We start from the raw sequence: 18361 nt of genomic DNA on the forward strand, positions 1-18361 counted from the left end.
ATGTCATGAGTATTTCCCATTGCTTGAAAAATGCTCTTTTTAATAGTCACAGTCTTTGTTGTGTGTGTGTTCTTTTGAAATTGGGAATTTTGCTTATATTCAAAAGAGACATTTTGAAGGAAGAAATAGAATATGGTGACTGATTAACTATAGAAAATAATAGGGGCAAAAGTCTATGGTATCTTCAAGGTTTTAAACATTGGAAGCTAAAAGAATGGCAGAGCTACTGAAATAAATTGGAAGTCTCATAATAATTTTTTTGAGGGGGGTTTCTCATAATTTTCACCTTAGATATAGAAACTGCCATCACAGACACCCATAATGAGATTTTAATGAGGACCCTTGCTGCCTGTCAGTTTACATTCTTCCTAAAACTTTTTTTTCTTCGTAAAACTCTTAAAATTAATAATCTTTCTTTTCTTTTGTTTTTTTGGTACAAAGCTTATTTTTCAATTCTTAGCAAGTCTTTTCCCTCTTCTTGAAAAGTTTTTTTAAATGCAGTTTCTATTAGAATACTAAATAAGTCTCAGGTTGGTTCATGAACCTTTGAGAGATTAAAGGACGAGTTTGGGTTTTTCAAATGTATAGATTGGTACAGTTTATAAGCAAGAAATGCGTATAACTGTTTTGTGGAGGAAGAGGCATTATCCTTAGAAATGCTTGCCTAGTGCCTCATAACATCACCCCCATCAATATTACATTACTGTTTTATCAATCATTATACCCATGACCCATATCAGTTAATTTGGTGCTTTCTGGTAAATGTTTTTAGGAAAGTAATTTAAAAAAAAAACCTTGAACTTAATACAAATGGTACCTTTACTGGGAACATACACTTTCAACTTGGATAAGGTACAGTTTGACTTTGCTAGATTCAGATGCTGTGTTTACTACTACGTGCTCATGTCCAAGTATCTCCTCTAATATGCATTAACTTTGGAGAAGTTTTGTATTTACTGTCTTTGTTTTGGGGACATAATGAAGGTAGAGATGGGAGAAAGAGTTTTCTGAAAGGTACCCCCAGTTTGCTTCCCCTATAACCACCTCTCAAGTTTACACACTGCCTGAAATTCTTTTTGCCTTGAACAGTCATCCAGGAACGTATCACCTATGTATGAATCATGAATGCCCATTCTAGCATCTCTCCTGCTCACTAGTGTAATCTTAAAACAGGCAGCTTGGTGTTATATGGAAAAGGCACTAACACTGGAAGTCACAGTTCTAGGGTTTGCTCTCCTACTGGTGACTGAGTGTTCTTGGGCAGGTCCCTTAATCTAATTTGTAAATTGAAATTATCTCCAAGGTCCTTCCCAGTTCTAAGAGTCTGTGAATCTGTGAAGTATTTACTTTTCAAGGGTAATTATCTCTGGTGAGACTATTAGTCTTTCACATCTTAGTGTGCATTAATCAGATGATATCTGCCAAAGGCATTTGTAAAAGCTACTCCCATATAATAGGATTGGGGGAGAAATTTTAGAATGGAATTTAAGTGCCACTAGCATATAAGCTCCAGGAGGGCAGGGATCATTGTTTTGTTCACTCATGTTTTCTCAGTGCCAAGAATGGTAATTAGCGGGCGCCTGGGTGGCTCAGTTGGTTAAGCGACTGCCTTCGGCTCAGGTCATGATCCTGGAGTCCCAGGATCGAGTCCTGCATCGGGCTCCCTGCTCAGCAGGGAGTCTGCTTCTCCCTCTGACCCTCCCCCCTCTTGTGCTCTCTCTCTTTCATTCTCTCTCTCAAATAAATAAATAAAATCTTTAAAAAAAAAAAGAATGGTAATTAGCCTGTAACATGTACTTAATATTTGTTGAATGAAAGGAATGGATTGTTGTTGAGGAAAAAACAAGCTTGTTGGAGTACTGCACAGATGCTCTGAGTATCTTGAAAGAACTCAGCATACAAACCAACTTGATTACAACCCAGTCATTCCTATAATAGAAAAATACCTCTAACTGATAGTAAAGCGTCTATTGTTCACTTGGTTGCCTTTCAGAACTCTGTAATAATTACTGACCTGATTGCCCCTCATGCTCAGAGTACAGTTTTGTCCATTACCAGATCTTACTTTAGTGCAACTTTGACTTTTGAGTGTGCCTTTTACTCTTATTTGCAAAAACTTAGGCCTTGCTGGGGCACCTGGGTGGCTCAGTCCGTTAAGCATCTGCCTTCAGCTCAGGTCATGGTCCCAGAGTCCCAGGATTGAGCCGCATCTGGGCTCTCTGCTCAGCAGGGAGTCTACTTCTCCCTCTCCCTCTGCCCCTCCCCCTGCTCATGCACTCTCTCTCTCTCTCAAATAAATAAATAAAATCTTTGCTCATGCACTCTCTCAAATAAGTAAGTAAAATCTTTTTTTTTCCGCCAATGATTTTTTTTTAGTAAATAAAATCTTTAAAAAAACCCAACAACTTAGGCCTTGCTTATTTCCTGTACCTCTTAGTACATCATTAACAGTATGTTTAGTGTTGTAACCAAAATAAATCATATAGATTGATTAAAATTAGGCCTTTCGTCTGTGGAGGATTCATGGCACAGCTGTTGGAAATTAGTACTCTTGGCACTCCTGTTCCAATCATCCTATTTCTACAACTGCCGTATAAAATAATCTTCAAGAATAGTTTTTTAAAAATTAAAAAACGTTTAAGTAATCTCTCAACCCAATGTGGGGCTCAAACTCACGACCCTGAGATCAAGAGCCTCCTGCTTTACCGACTGAGCCAGCCAGGTGCCCCAAGAATAGTTTTTAATCGTATGATTCCTATACAAAGCTTCTCAGTAAGTGTATTTTGTCTATAAAGTCCATGTTCCTGACTCAGTATCCAGGGACTTGTGCATTTTATCCAGTCTACTTTATAGTCTGTTTCCTCCACAATGACCTGAACTCAGTAACTAATTATTGAATAGTTGATGTAGATAATAAACAAAAAGCACAGTTATTCTCACCTGTTTCCAGGTAAGGAAAGGCTAGTAGGTATGCCTGTATAGGGTGGCATTCATTATTTGGGAAATATTTATTGAAAAATAGCATCAGGGACAAGAATTCATAAACTCCATGTAAACAGTTTTTTCTCTTGTTGGCAGACCTATTTGGAAACTGAATAATAACCAGAAGGAAATTACTTGTGTATACTTAGTGGCATCACTTGACTACTTAGTAAGACTGATTACATTATTATGTGCCCACAACATTGTTAGGATGCTTTATCAGTCTGGATGGCCTGTGTTATTTTACAGTAACAACGCCCAAATCTCAGTGGCTTCAAATAACAAAGGTTTATTTCTCCTTGATTCTTCTTACATGTGAGTTATCTGGGGGCTCTGCTCTACGTTATCCTTGCTAAGGAATGTGGACAGATGGAACCTTAATCTCTGTCCTGTTGCTAGTTGCTACAATAGAGTGATGGTGATAGGAGTGAATCACAGAAAGTGACTCTCAAAGATTTCTGTTTATATTTCATTGGCAAGAGCAAGTCATGACCATACCTAACTTCAAGATGATGGGCAAATATAAACTTATCGTGTATCTGAAAGGAGAATTGGAATATCATGGCACAGTTTTAATGTTAACCACAGTTAGGCACTCTCCCATTGACATTTTTAAATAATATTTTGTGACGCCTCACTCCCAGCTGACCATTATCTTTCATGGTTGACATTGTCTTTCTTTAGATAGGTTCCTTTGTTCATCAGCTGTTTATTAAGCACCCCCTATGTGCCAAGCACTTTTCTAGGTACAGTGAACATGATTCCTGCTGTCATGGAGCTCACAGTCTAGTTGGGAGGACATGAACGATTAGCAAATAAGCAAACTAATTTCAGATACTGATAATTGCTCTGGTGGGAAAAAAAAGTACAAGGTGCTGGTATAGAGAATGGAGGTGAGGTTGGGGTTATTCTTGATTGGGTGGTCAGGGAAATGCTCTTGGGTGGGTAACATCTGAGCTGAGAAGTAGTAGCCCTGGGAGTATATGGGAGGAATGTTTTAAGCAGAAGGAATGGTTTGGCCACAAAATGGAAATGAACTTGGTGTATTCAAGGATAGAAGTCCAGTGTGGCTAGAGGATTTAGGAGGAAACTGATATAGTCCAAGAGAGAAATGATGGTAGTTTGGTCTAGGATGGTGGTATCAGAAATGGAGAGAAATGAAGTTTGAGAATGTTAAAAAGGCAGAATCAACGGATTGGAGATAGGGAATATATGAAAAGAGAAAATAATGAATCATTTGGGGCCTTCAGCAACTGGGATGATGTTCACTGTATCTAGAAAAGTGCTTGGCACATAGTGGGTGCTTAATAAACAGCTGATGAACAAAGGAACTGAATAATTCACTGAATTAGGAACAGTTGAGAGGATCAGATTTGAGAGGATGGATATTAAGGGTTCTATTTTCAATATGTTAAGTTCAAGAATTGTTGACTGTGGAACTGACATCCACATGGTGCTACTCACAGGCAGTTGGTGATACGAGTTCAAACTTGAGGGGAAACATTGAGAGGGGCGATTTTTTTTTTAAATGAGGTTAATATGTTAAATTTGGTTACAGTTAAGTTTTAGACCTGGGTGTCATTATACCTTATTAAGGCAGTGTGATTCCTACGCTGGAAAAGGGTGTTCCCTAAGAGAAGGGGGCGTTTTCAAATTTCAACATATATTCTGATTTCGGCCCAGGGGACATAATGGTAAGAAACCACTGTAATGGATAGGGATATGTGGTAATCCTTGTAAGTGTTGGAGTGTAAGAAGGATTAAGAACTATTGTTATAAAAGGACCCTAGCATCATCTTTTGTTGATTTGTTGAATTCTCAAAAGGGCAGTCTACCCTTTTAAGGTATACTCCCCCTCTCACTGTTGACTTCAAAATTAGGCACAGGTGTTATAGATTGGTAACCTTAGTCCAAATCATGAAGATAGAACATTAAAATTAGTTTATATTAGCTTGTCTTTTTTGGAGTTGTATATCTTATTGGAATATCCTTTCATACATAGTCTTATCTAACTTGAAAGCATCAGAAATACCTTTATAGCTAAACAAGGGGTCAGAAAGGATCCTTAAGGTGATGTTGTCTTATATATGTATATATTTATATACATTTCTGAGTTTAAGAAGACAGTAAGAAAGGATTAGAGTATTTTTCTTCCCTACGAATATTTCCAGAAAAATACTCTAATTGAAATACTCTAATTTGAGGGGCGCCTGGGTGGCTCAGTTGGTTAAGCGACTGCCTTCGGCTCAGGTCATGATCCTGGAGTCCCGGGATCGAGTCCCGCATCGGGCTCCCTGCTCGGCAGGAAGCCTGCTTCTGCCTCTGACCCTCCCCTCTCTCATGTGCTCTCTCTCTCTCTCTCGTTCTCTCTGTCTCAAATAAATAAATAAAAAAAAATCTTTAAAAAAAAAAAAAAAAGAAATACTCTAATTTGAATATTCTAACAGGCAGAATAAGAGATATTCACCAAAACATGCTAAGATAATCATCTACTTGGCTCTAGAAACCCTAAGTCTTCCTAAAGATTCAGGTGTTTATGTAGCCATTTAAGAAGAGATGTATATTATACTATCAATACATTTTATTATTTTTTAAAAAATATTTTTTTGTTTTTAAATTCGTTTACAATTTAATATTAGTTTCAGGTGTAGAATTTAGTGATTCATCACTTACAGCACTCAGTGCTCATCACAAGTGTCCTCCTTGATACCCATCACCCATTTAACCCATCCCCCGCCCACCTTCCCTCCAGGGGCCCTCAGCTTGTTCTCTGTAGTGAAGAGTCTGTTGGGGGGGAAATAAAGATTTTATTTTTAAGTAATGTCTGCACTCACCTTGGGGCTCGAACTCACAACCCGGAGATCAAGAATCACACACTCTACCGACTGAGCCAGCCAGGCGCCCCACTATCAATACATTTTAATTTAGTTAAAAAATAATACTTGCATTTGATACAAAATTCAGAAAGTCCAAAAAAGAAAAGTCTCCCTCTCATCTCATCCCCCAGCCACACTTACCCTCTCTTTAGAAGTGATTTTTGTCCCCAGTTTCTTCCTTTCAAAGATATTCAGGGACTGTGCAGGCACTCACTCACATACACATTTTGTTTGTACATAAGTTTTAACATTTTTCTGCACCTACCCCTGCCCTGCACACTTTCCAGTGTAAGGCATTGAAAAAATTAAGTCTGTAGATCCACAATTACTGGTAAAGGTGATGAGAATTCTCAGTTCTCAGAATTCAGCTTTTTTTCCCCATTATTAATACCAGTTCCTTAATGTAGTATATTCAGTGGACTTAATTATTTAAAATAAGGAAGAGGTGGTGGGAATGGTAATTCCCACATAGCATCAGTTTTATAATTTTCATTTCAGGGTAATTCAGTCATAAGAGAGTTGGAATTCAGTTTGGTCTAATTGATTGAAATGATGTATTATCATTCTTGTACCCATTGAATCTCCAAAAATCTGTATTTTCATGCTTGATCTGCCTTCCTGAATATGACATTATTTCTCAAACCAGCCTTCCATGGATGGTGGACTGAATTAATAGAAGATGTTGTGATGAATCAGCAAATAAAAAACCGTTGTGGTTTATTCCAGGTTCTAGGGGCTTTGAGTCGTTCTGAACATGGAATCAGAATAAGGGTACTTAGTTTTATGATTTGAGTGATAATATCAGGCTCTGATAACTTGGTAAATCCATTTCCTCAAGTAGGAATAAACCTAGCAAGTGCATTAGACATCCAGGAATTTGATGGGACACCATTTCCCTGGAGGCTGCATGAATAAGCACTGCTTATACTTGTTTCTGTGCTTCTTTTTCTTCTCTATTGTTATTCACCTCCTGCCCACCAAGCCATGACCCATGTAACTGAGATATTCTTTCAAAATGTTAACCCTCAATCAGGTTCGAATCTAAATGGGATTAAAAGGCTCCAAACAGGTCAACAGAATGTATCGTTGTTCTACCAAGATATTAGTGTTTCATTTAGTTTATAAACAGCACATTAGGGATGCCTGGGTGGCTCAGTCCGTTAAGCGTCTGCCTTTTGGCTCAGGTCATGATCCCAGGGTCCTGGGATTGAGTCCCACATTGGGCTCCTTGCTCAGTAGGGAGCCTGCTTCTCCCTCTGCTTGCTTCTCTCCCTGCTTGTGCTTGCTGTTTCTCTCTCTCTCTCTGACAAATAAACAAATAAAATCTTTAAAAAAATAGCACATTAACAATGCCATTCACTTTGTCACTTTTTGAGTACAGTGTTGCAGTCTTTGTAAGCCACCTCCCCCTTGTCCAAATATACCTAAGAAAAGAATGTCACCTTTGGGAAATCATGGAATCATTTTTTTAATCTGGCTTGATATTAAAGTATCTTTTTTAGTCCTTATGATAAATTGTAACTGCTCTGCACTAGGTCACATAATCTGTTCAGCCCAACATTTGTTTTGATCATCTTTGTTATAGTTATGAAAATAAATTTAACACCTTGATTAAAATTTAGTGATACCCTCATTGAGAACACTAGGTGAATCCTACTGGACTAGAAGCTGTTGTTACTCTGTAAAATGACTTTTTTTTAGATTTATTTGTTTGGCAGAGAGCCCACGTGCGCACAAGCAGAGGGGGAGGCAGGCAGAGGGAGACCAGGAGAGGTAGGCTCCCCATGGGCAGGACCCTGGAATCATGACCTGAGCCAAAGGCAGATGCTTAACCGGCTGAGCCACCCAGGCACCCCTAAAATGACACTTTAAATATCTTTGCTTTAAGCCACTCTCTTCTATTTCATAATTTAACTCAGAGCAATTTTTCCTCCTAAACTATTTGATAAATCATCAAGGATATTGCCACACTTAACATATTGTATTACAGTGGCTTCTCTGTGTTTCTCCCGCTATAAACGTGGTATGATGAGGATTTTGCAATAGGAAAAGTTGGGAGGCTTAAGGGTATGAGCAGAAATGAGGCAGGAAACTACTAGTTGCCATGATGTAGCTGTATATAACATCAAAATTCTACATTGACGTGATTCAGGTCGCTGAGTTTTATAATTTTACAATTCTTTTGTGTTCCTTTACATAACTTGAGAATTTGTGTGTTTCAAGGCCTAAGAAACTTGAATTTCCATCATCTTATTAATGTATTGTCTTGTGCTAAAAAGAAATTTCTGTAAAATGTAATTTGTTTTTTACTGTAGAAAATTGATACAGAAAAATAAGCTGAAGAAAATGATTCAACCTTAAAACTGTAGAAAAATGAACAGGAAAAAGATTCTACTGTGATACCACTCTTTAGAAAGAACTTTTGTCCTTTCAGTCTCTTTTTTATTTATTTTTTTCCTGTGCTACATGTACACATACACAGAAACATGTAACACATGTAGGAAACTGGTATTAAAATTTGCTGACACCACAAAGCATGTTTCTTAACACTAAAGGCAGCTTGCTTCATCAGTGATGTTTATGTATAACTTAACGATAGCTAACATTTACAGAGTGATTAACCATGTGCCAGACATTGTGGCAGTTGGATTATTTTATTTAATCTTCACAACACTACTCTGAAAATAGGTTAAGTAATTTGCCTACAATACATAACTAGTAAATGGTTAAAGCAGGACTCAAACCCAGGGAATCTGACTCTAGGACTTATGTCACCCTGTTACAACATACAGCCACGTCCTTTCAGTTCAGTCACCTAAGAAAAGTACAACTTCATATTCTTTCAGATGCAAGCTAAAACATAATCTTATTTATTGTCTGTCAAATTTTCAAAGTTAAAAATTCATAATACAGAATCTTCTATCATCAAGGGTGCCGATTAGTGGTCATTGCCCACCTCTGTCGGCAGGAGCGTGGATTGGAGGGCGGCTGTCCATCTGCCCATTTGCCAGGCTTACATAGTTGCCCAGTTTAGTAAATGCAGCAGTTTAAGACAGAAGTTTAAAAGCATTGTTTTGGGGCGCCTGGGTGGCTCACTCAGTTAAGCATCTGCCTTCTGCTCAGGTCATGGTCACAGGGTCCTGGGATCGAAACCTGAATGTATCAGGCTCCCTGCTCAGCAGGGAACCTGCATCTCCCTCTGCCACCCCCCTTGCTGATGCTCTCATTCTCTCTCTCTCAATATTTATTTGACAGAGAGAGACAGCGAGAGAGGGAACACAAGCAGGGGAATTGGGAGAGGGAGAAGCAGGCTTCCCTCGGAGCAGGGAGTTCGATGCGGGGCTCGATCCCAGGACCCTGGGATCACGACCTGAGCCGAAGACAGATGCTTAACGACTGAGCCACCCAGGCGCCCCAATAAATAAAATCTTAAAAAAAAAAGAGCATTGTTTCTATGAAAACTAATTGGAATGCTTTAGATATACTAGATGAAGGCAAGTGACTCAAAAACTTGGTTATCAACTTGGGTGTAGCTTACAAAGCTAAAGATAAGTGAAGTAAAACCGTAACCATTTAGAATTTTGTACTGATCCTGCTTTGTGAGTGGCATTAGTTCTTGGGCAACTTGAAAGAAACCCAAATTAGAAATCATAGATGATGCATATGCATTATTTTAAGTTACATGTGTACATCCCTCTCTGTTTTAAATGAATCCTCATTTTAAATGATTTTTTGACTAAAAATCACCACTCCCAGTCACAATGTGAAAGGGCTTCTGTCATGTATTTGAAGAGCTCAATAATAATATTTTTTGACCCAGTCATGAGCTTATCTAGAGGAAATAATCAATTTTGTACAAATATCTATCTCCATCAAAGTATTTTCTGAAATAGCAAAAATAAAAATATTCTTATGATAAAATAGTATATAGTCATTTAAATCATTATCAAAAAGACTTTTTAATATGTAGGAAAACAATGTTAATGACAAAATGCAGCCTATAAAACTAAACTGCATGATGGGGTGCCTGGGTGGCTCAGTCGGTTAAACGTCTGCCTTTGGCTCAGGTCGTGATCCCAGGATCCTGGGATCAAGCCCCACATCGGGCTCCCTACTCAGTGGGAAGCCTGCTTCTCCCTCTCCCTCTCCCTCTCCCTCTGCACCTCCCCCTGCTTGTGCTTTCTCTCTCTGTCAAATACATATATAAAATCTTTAAAAAAAAAAAAAAAACTAAACTAAACTGCATGAGAGAAGCACCAGAATAGTATTGGTGGTTGAATTACTAGTGATTTTTTATTTTTAATTTGACTTATTTTTAAAGTAAGTAATACTTGTATGAAAGGCAAAGTTTTGTATAAAGGGAGCATAAAGTAAAAAAGTTTCTCTACTATCCCCAGCTGTGTGGTTCATCTCTGTGGAAGCATTCGGTGTTTGTTAGGGTATTCTAACATGAGAGAGATCATTTTTATCCATGTTTTATTTCTTTTATTTATTTTTTTAAGATTTTATTTGTCAGAGAGCGAGCACAAGCAGGGGGAGTGGCAGGTAGAAGGAGAAGCGGACTCCCCGTTGAGCAAGGAGCCCGATGCGGGACTTGATCCCAGGACTTTGAGATCATGAGCTGAAGGCAGGCCTGTAACCAACTGAGCCACCCAGGTGCCCCTATTCATGTTTATTTCTGATTTTTTTTCCTTTTATGCAACACACTTCCTTCTGCCTCCAAATCCAGGGATATGGAGTTAGAGAGGGAGGGATAGGACCATAGACTTCCTGCCCACATCTGTTTTTTGTCCCCCGCTACTCTTGTTGAGATCAAAGTTGACTGCAGCTACAGTCATTAAGGGGAATACTATCTCTAACCCAAAGAGCAAGGACATGCCATTTAAACTATGTCATTGCAGAACATTGCTATATACATATTTATATAGCCCACAAATAAGATTTGCTCATTGAAGTAGTTTAGTATCTGATCTATTTTCTTTTATAAAAATTTTTAATCATATGGAGAAAGAGAGGATGGTATAATGAATATCCCAGTTACCCAGCTTCAGCCATTATCAGTGTTTCTTGTTCCATTGATTTTCCCTTACTCTGCAAATCCTAAACATCATCTCTTTTCATCTGTATGATGTATGTATATGTATCTCTAAAAGACTCTTTAAAAAAACAAAAGATGTCGCCTGGGTGGCTCAGTCATTAAGCGTCTGCCTTCGGCTCAGGTCATGATCCCGGGGTCCTGGGATCGAGCCCCGCATCGGGCTCCCTGCTTGGCGGGAAGCCTGCTTCTCCCTCTCCCACTCCCCCTGCTTGTGTTCCCTCTCTCGCTGTGTCTCTCTCTGTCAAATAAATCAATAAAATCTTAAAAAAAAAAAAAAAAAAGATGTAAAAATAATACCATTCAACTAGAAATAATTAACAGTGATTCCTTACTGTCATACACTGCTGATGGAAATGTAAAATGGTACAACTTTTCAAAGTTTGGCAGTTTTCTTAAAAAGTTAAACATATACCTACCACCATCCCACTCCTAGGTATTTACCCAAGAGAAATGAAAGTATCTGTTCATGCTAAGACTCGTACAGGACTATTCATAGCAGCTTTATTAGTAATAGCCAAAACTGGAAACCACCCAAATGTCTATCAGCAGATGAATGGATAAACAAATTTTGATATATTCACACAATAGAATACTGCTCTGCAGTAAAAAGGAATGGACTATTGATATATGTAACAGCATGGATGATTCCCAAAATAATTATGTTGAGTGAAAGAAAGTATACCTCCCCTCCAAAAAAGAGTATATACTGTATGATTCTTTTTATATAAAGTAGTAGAAAATGCGAACTAAGCTGTGACAGAAAGCAGATCAAGTGGTTGGGGAGGAATTATAAAGGGACACAGGAAATTTTTGAAGATGATGGATAGGGGGACGCCTGCGTGGCTCTGTCGGTTAAGCATCTGCCTTTGGCTCAGGTCATTATCCTGGGGTCCTGGGATCGAGCCCCACATTGGGCTCCCTGCTCAGCGGGGAGCCTGCTTCTCCCTCTCCCGCTGCTTCCTGCTTCCCCTGCTTCTCCTCTATCAAATAAATAAAATCTTAAAAAGAAGATGCATAGGTTCCCAATATTGATTGTGGTAATGGTTTAATGGGTGTATGCATGTATATATAAGTACACTTTAAATATGTACAGTTTATTATTTGTTATACTTTAGGGTCATAAACTAATAATTCCTTAAGGGGCGCCTGGGTGGCTCAGTCGTTAAGCGTCTGCCTTTGGCTCAGGTCATGGTCCCAGGGTCCTGGGATCGAGCCCCACATCGGGCTCCCTGCTCGGCGGGAAGCCTGCTTCTCCCTCTCCCACTCCCCCTGCTTGTGTTCCTTCTCTCGCTGTATCTCTCTCTGTCAAATAAATAAATAAAATCTTAAAAAAAAAAATCCTTAATATTACATATCCAGTCAATATTCAAATTTCCCTAATTATTATACATTTTAACAGCTTTTAAAAAATAGGATCTTAAGTAATGTCCACATATTGTATTCAGTCGATGCAGTGTCTTTTAATATATAGCTTCCTCTTCTTTATTTCTTGTAAAATATTTGTTGAGGAAACCGAGTTTTGTGTCCCCAAGATTTTCTGTTTTCTGGATTTTGCTAATTATATCTCCATGGTAGTGCTTAACACGTTCCTCTCTGACTTCTATTTCCTTTAAACTGGTAGTTGGTAACAGGCAGTTGAAGCTTGATTATGTTTAGGCTAGATTTTTTGGCAATAATATTTAATAGTGTTGTGAAGTGTATTTTCTGTTGTATCACATCAGGAGACATGTAAGGTCTGATTGTCTCCTTGTTTGTGATGCTAAAGTTGATAAGTGGTTTGGATGATATATCCATTATACAGTTCCCCGTCAGCTTCTGTATCTGTTTTGGCTTTGTATTCATGCTCAAATTGAACAACCATTTCTGGAGAAGAACTGAAAATATGGAAATAAAGAAAGTTCTAGTACATTCTGATTTTTGAGTAAGAGTTTTTACTGTGGTTGCTTAAATAGAGAGCTTTCCTTTATTTCATTTTTACAATTTCTGTTTGTCTTCAGGACTCAGATCTGGTGTGACATAAGAGATTTCTAGATACTTCCTCTCAAATTAGATTCACTACTGCTGCTTTTTTAGCAACCTGTACTATCTGTTCCTCTCCAGTAGCACTTATTGTTTTATAATTATTGACTTTCTTAAGTTCTTGTCATTCTTCCCCCCCACCCCCAGGCCATGAGCTTCGTACTTACTCATCTCTTGATACACAGTAGGTGCTCAGTAAATGCATGTTGAATACATGTGCTTTCTTTCCTCTAATCATTTATAAAATGAACTTTAAATACTAGTACTTTGATTATGATGATATTCAGTTGCTCACTAGAGGATATACACTATATACATATATATTTTTGCGTCTTTGTATATATTTAAATTAAAAGTTGTTGGATTACCTTTTAGATTGTGTATCTAGAGGTGTGAAATGCAGTTCCTGCTCTGGGAAGTTTTGCAGTCTGATTGGCAAGAGGAGACACACCTGGATCAGTCAGTGCTCACGCATGTCTTCATTTAGGCCCTCAGTTAGTTGTTGATCGTTAAAGTCCTAGACTATGTGATGTTAATTTACTAAGTACCATAAAAAGGTGGTGAAGGAAGAGATCATTGAAGATAGGAATCAAGAAATGATTCAGAGAGGAAGATTTGAATTCAGTCATGGTCAGAGAGGCTGTGATGGAATGGAAAGGGATGCTTCTGTTTCCATAAAAGAAGAAACATTTTGTTTCCAAAAAAATGAAACATCAGGAAAGGCAGGAAGTATTAATAGCAAAGCAAATGAGACTTATTGTTATAAAGTATGCTTTCTCTGTTTAAGGATGCTTACAATGAGTTTTTAGCCTTTTCCCTGTTTCTTTTTGTGAAAGTTGTGGGTTTTTTTTAAGATTTTATTCATTTATTTATTTGACAGAGATAGAGAGGGGACACAAGCAGGGGGAGTGGGAGAGGGAGAAGCAGGCTTCCCACTGAGCAGGAAGCCTGATGCAGGGCTCCATCTCTGGGACCCTGGGATCATGACTTGAGCCAAAGGCAGATGCTCAGTGACTGAGCCACCCACGCGCCCCTCTTTTTGTGAAAGTGTTAATGTGGTTCATTTCTTAAATCTTTGCCATCTTCTGGGACGCCTGGGTGGCTCAGGCAGTTAAGGGCCCGCCTTTGGCTCAGGTCATGATCCCAGGATCCTGGGATTGAGTTCTGCATTGGGCTCCTTGCTCAGCGGAGAGCCTGCTTCTCCCTCTGTCTGCCTCTCCCCCTGCTTGTGCTCTCTCTCTCTCTGACAAATAAAGTCTTTAAAAAAAAAAAAAAAATCTTTGTCCTCTTCTCATACACGGACACTCTTGATCCCTCTGTGAACTTCCAGTGTTAGTGCTCTTTCTCTCCCCAGAGTTTCCCTACTGCTTTGAAATCTCTTTAATCAGTTAAAGTATTCTCTTCATCAGTTTTGACAGCTAGGTAATTAACTTATTTACCCCCCCATTCTCTTTGCCCTAGTTATTCCTTTATTAAAAAAATAAAAACCCGTTTTATTGTCTGCAGTTTTTCTTACTTTTGGAAACAGGGTAAATACACAAGCAATTTCACTTTTACAGATGAGGAGAATGAGGCTCAGCTCTTTTCAAGGTCACATAGCTAGTTAAGCGGGAAAGCTAGGGATTTGAACATGGGACTATTTGACCTAATCTTTTAGCTACACTAGACTTTAAGGTTGGATGAGTCTTTAATTTTTCACCCAGGTAGTGAGTTTTGATACCTACTGCACAGGGAGCACAAAGTTTTCCAGAGAGCTTGGGAGAAGCAGGAGGAGCCTGGAAGCCTTTGCAGGTTAAACTTTTTTTTTTTTTTTTAAAGATTTTATTTATTTATTTGACAGAGAGACACAGCGAGAGAGGGAACAGAAGCAGTGGGAGTGGGAGAGGGAGAAGCAGGCTTCCCGCGGAGCAGGGAGCCTGATGCGGGGCTCGATCCCAGAACCCTGGGATCATGACTTGAGCCGAAGGCAGACTCTTAACAACTGAGCCACTCAGGTGCCCCTGCAGGTTAAACTTTTAACTCCCACTAGCCTCCAAGTGAGAGCACTCACCCCTCATCGTTGCACACAGAGGGCCCTGAGGGCATCTCCCATCCTCGGGGCCAATCAGCCCACATAGATGAGTAGAACATAGAACTAGAAGGGCGGGCCTTAGTAATCACAACTCAGAACATACATATAGTTCAGATGCTTTGAGGAATGTTTCTGGAACCTCCGACACTGAAATCTGGACCAACTCCTGGAGAAAAAGAATGGATGTGGGCCCAGTGGAACCATATTTCTCACTTCTGTCAAGTGAGTGTTGAGTGTCCAAGGAGCCTAATGAAAAGCCATGAATGACGTGTGCTTTACACCCCAGTTTTTTAAAGTCAGATTATTGAGGCATCACTGACATGAGTTTTGACATACACAGAGTTGTATGTGTATGATCACCACCACAATCAAGAAATAGAACATGTCCCTCACTATGAAAAGTTCCCTCTGAGCCCTTTATGATCAGCTTCTCCTTCCTTGAAACTCTGGCAGCCACTGCTGTTTTTCTTTACCTATAATTTTGCCTTTTCTAGAGTGTCATAAAAATGAAGTTGTAAAGTGTATAGCATTGGGAATCTCACTTCTCATTTTGCGTAATGAGATTGAGGCATATTCATGTTGTCATGTGTATAAGTAACTTTTTCCTTTTTATTGCTGAGTGGTTGGTAATTTTTATAGAAAAAAAATACAGAAAAATCGGTCTAGGAAAGTAGATCTTTCAGCCGAGATGGAGTGACCATATATCCCAATTTGCTTGCGACAAACCTGGTTTATGCATAATTGAGTGAAGAAAAAAAGGGTCAAAACGGATCCATGAAATATTTTGAAGAAAGATTCAAGAAGACTCAGTGATCAGTTGGAAGAAGAAAGAAGTCAAAATAACGCCTAGGTTTTTAGTTGAGAGAAGTTTGATACCAGCAATTTAAAATGTGGTAACTAGGAAGGGCATTTAGATGGTTTGACATTGGAAGAGATTGAAGAAGTTTTAGATGTGTTGACTTGGACTACCAGTGACAGATCAGGAGGCCAAATACATAGAAGTTAGAGGAGAGACTGTGTCTAGAGAAATAGCTGAAGCCTTGAAAGCATGTTTTTCCAATTTTAGTGTAGAGATAAAGAGTTGTTGAAGGAAAAGGAACCAAAAGGGAGTAGGGGAACAAGGAAACTCAAGATACTGTAGTGCTGTGTTCTATGAATAGATACTGTGCGCACGCGCGCGCATGTGTTGGGGTGCTGTGAAATGATGAAAAAGCTAAATGGTGATGAAGAACAATCAAAGTCTTTAGATTGGTTTGGCTGACCTTGATATGAGCGTCATCAGTGTTATAAAAAGGTCCCTTATAGCTTCAAGTGACCTTGAAGATGGAATTTTTTTCAGATGAGAGAACAAAATAAAATCAAGGTTGTAAAGGGTTAAAGAGAAAATGGAAACTAAAAAGCACTCATTGTAGAAGTTTGGCAGGAAAGAGAAATAGAGAAAGAGTATAGGAGTTGATAGAGGAAACCTGAGCATGTTTGAAAGCAGAAGGAGAGGAATCAGTTCAAAGGGAGAAATTGAAGATACAGAAGTAGGGCGGGGAGAGCTAAGTCCCAAATGAGGTGAGAAGGCAACAACTGAGAAAATTAGATAGAGCTGTCCTAATTTTGGGAAAGGTAAAATAAAGCCTTCCTATGAAATGTTACCTTTGTGTGTTGGCATTTACACCTTTTTCACTTTTTTACTATAAGGGAGTTTAAACTGCTTTTTATAAGAGAGTGACCTCATTAAGTTAAAGTATTTATTCAGATTATGAAAATAATTCATGTTCATTGTAGAAAATAGAGAAACCTATAAATGAAGGGAAAAAATCACCTGTAATTCCACTAGCAGTAACTTTTGTTAATGTTTTGACACAGCTCTTTTGAATGCTTTGATCGTTTATATATTATATACACACATACACACATATATAGTTTTTTTTTTTTAAGATTTTATTTATTTATTTGACAGAGACACAGCGAAAGAGGGAACACAAGCAGGGGGAGTGGGAAAGGGAGAAGCAGGCTTCCCGCAGAGCAGGGAGATCGATGCGGGGCTCGATCCCAGAACCCTGGGATCCTGACTTGAGCTGAAGGCAGACACTTAACGACTGAGCCACCCAGGTGCCCCAACACATAGTATAGTTTAGATAGCTTTTGAATAACCATTTATTTTTTAACCTACTCTTTATAATGCCATTATTTTTGAAACTTCCACTCACAAAACATTCTTTGAAAATAGTGTTTTTATTTTTTATTTTTAAGATTTTATTTATTTTGACAGAGAGAGACACAGCGAGAGAGGGAACACAAGCAGGGGAAGTGGGAGAGGGAGAAGCAGGCTCCCCGCAGAGCAGGGAGCCCGATGCGGGGCTCGATCCCAGGACCCTGGAATCATGACCTGAGCCGAAGGCAGACGCTTAACGACTGAGCCACCCAGGCGCCCCGAAAATAGTGTTTTTAATATTTCATTGTAAGCATTGATCCCATTTCGATCAACTTTAGCATTCTCAGTTCCCTTTTTTATCACCTTGTTTTTTAACCTGATCCAAATTTCACTGTTAAACGTTTAAATAAGTGCTGCAGATACCAAAGTAGTTATTAAGTGTCTGGTAGCTGAATTTAGGTGGAGGGATCCATATCCGCAGGCTCTAAAGATTATACCAGAAAAATCTCATCTGTGCCTTCTGTTCCTCTCCCCTTCATTGAAATTCTTAAAGAAAAAAACCCATGTTCATCCTTCCCATTCATATTTTTTGTGTGACAGCTGCCTTATGGGGGAAACCTCTGATTTGTCTGTCTTTAAGCCTTAAAAATCCACTGGTCGTCACCATAGCACATACCCTCCCCAATGTCCATCACCCAGCCACCCCATCCCTCCCACCCCCCCACCACTCCAGCAACCCTCAGTTTGTTTCCTGAGATTAAGAATTCCTCATATCAGTGAGATCATATGATACATGTCTTTCTCTGATTGATTTCTGTCGCTCAGCATAATACCATCCAGTTCCATCCACGTCGTTGCAAATGGCAAGATTTCATTCCTTTTGATGGCTGCATAATATTCCATTATATATATATACCACATATTCTTTATCCATTCATCTGTCAATGGACATCTTGGCTTTTTCCATAGTTTGGCTATTGTGGACATTGCTGCTATAAACATCGGGGTGCACATACCCCTTCAGATCCCTACATTTGTATCTTTGGGGTAAATACCCAGTAGTGCAATTGCTGGGTTATACAGTAGCTCTATTTTCAACTTTTTGAGGAACCTCCATACTGTTTTCCAGAGTGCCTGCACCAGCTTGCATTCCCACCAACAGTTAGGAG

The 18361-nt window shown here is 39.0% G+C and overlaps 1 protein-coding gene across 2 annotated transcripts in view; it reads left to right on the forward strand.

The window, feature by feature from the left end:
• The window catches only part of KATNBL1 (katanin regulatory subunit B1 like 1), a 37225-nt gene that overhangs the window by 3292 nt on the left and 15572 nt on the right, over positions 1-18361 (forward strand). Inside the window, exon 2 of one of the 2 annotated variants that reach the window (XM_081830836.1) lies at positions 10361-10514. The exons of the other annotated variant lie outside the window; for it this stretch is intronic. The gene's annotated coding sequence lies outside the window, so the exon portion shown is untranslated. The remainder of the gene's footprint in view (positions 1-10360; positions 10515-18361) is intronic. 2 annotated transcript variants of the gene reach the window in all.

The sequence above is a fragment of the Leptonychotes weddellii genome, chromosome 9 (genome assembly GCF_054177405.1).
Source record: "Leptonychotes weddellii isolate Sample4059 chromosome 9, ASM5417740v2, whole genome shotgun sequence".
NCBI classification, from domain to species: domain Eukaryota; kingdom Metazoa; phylum Chordata; class Mammalia; order Carnivora; family Phocidae; genus Leptonychotes; species Leptonychotes weddellii.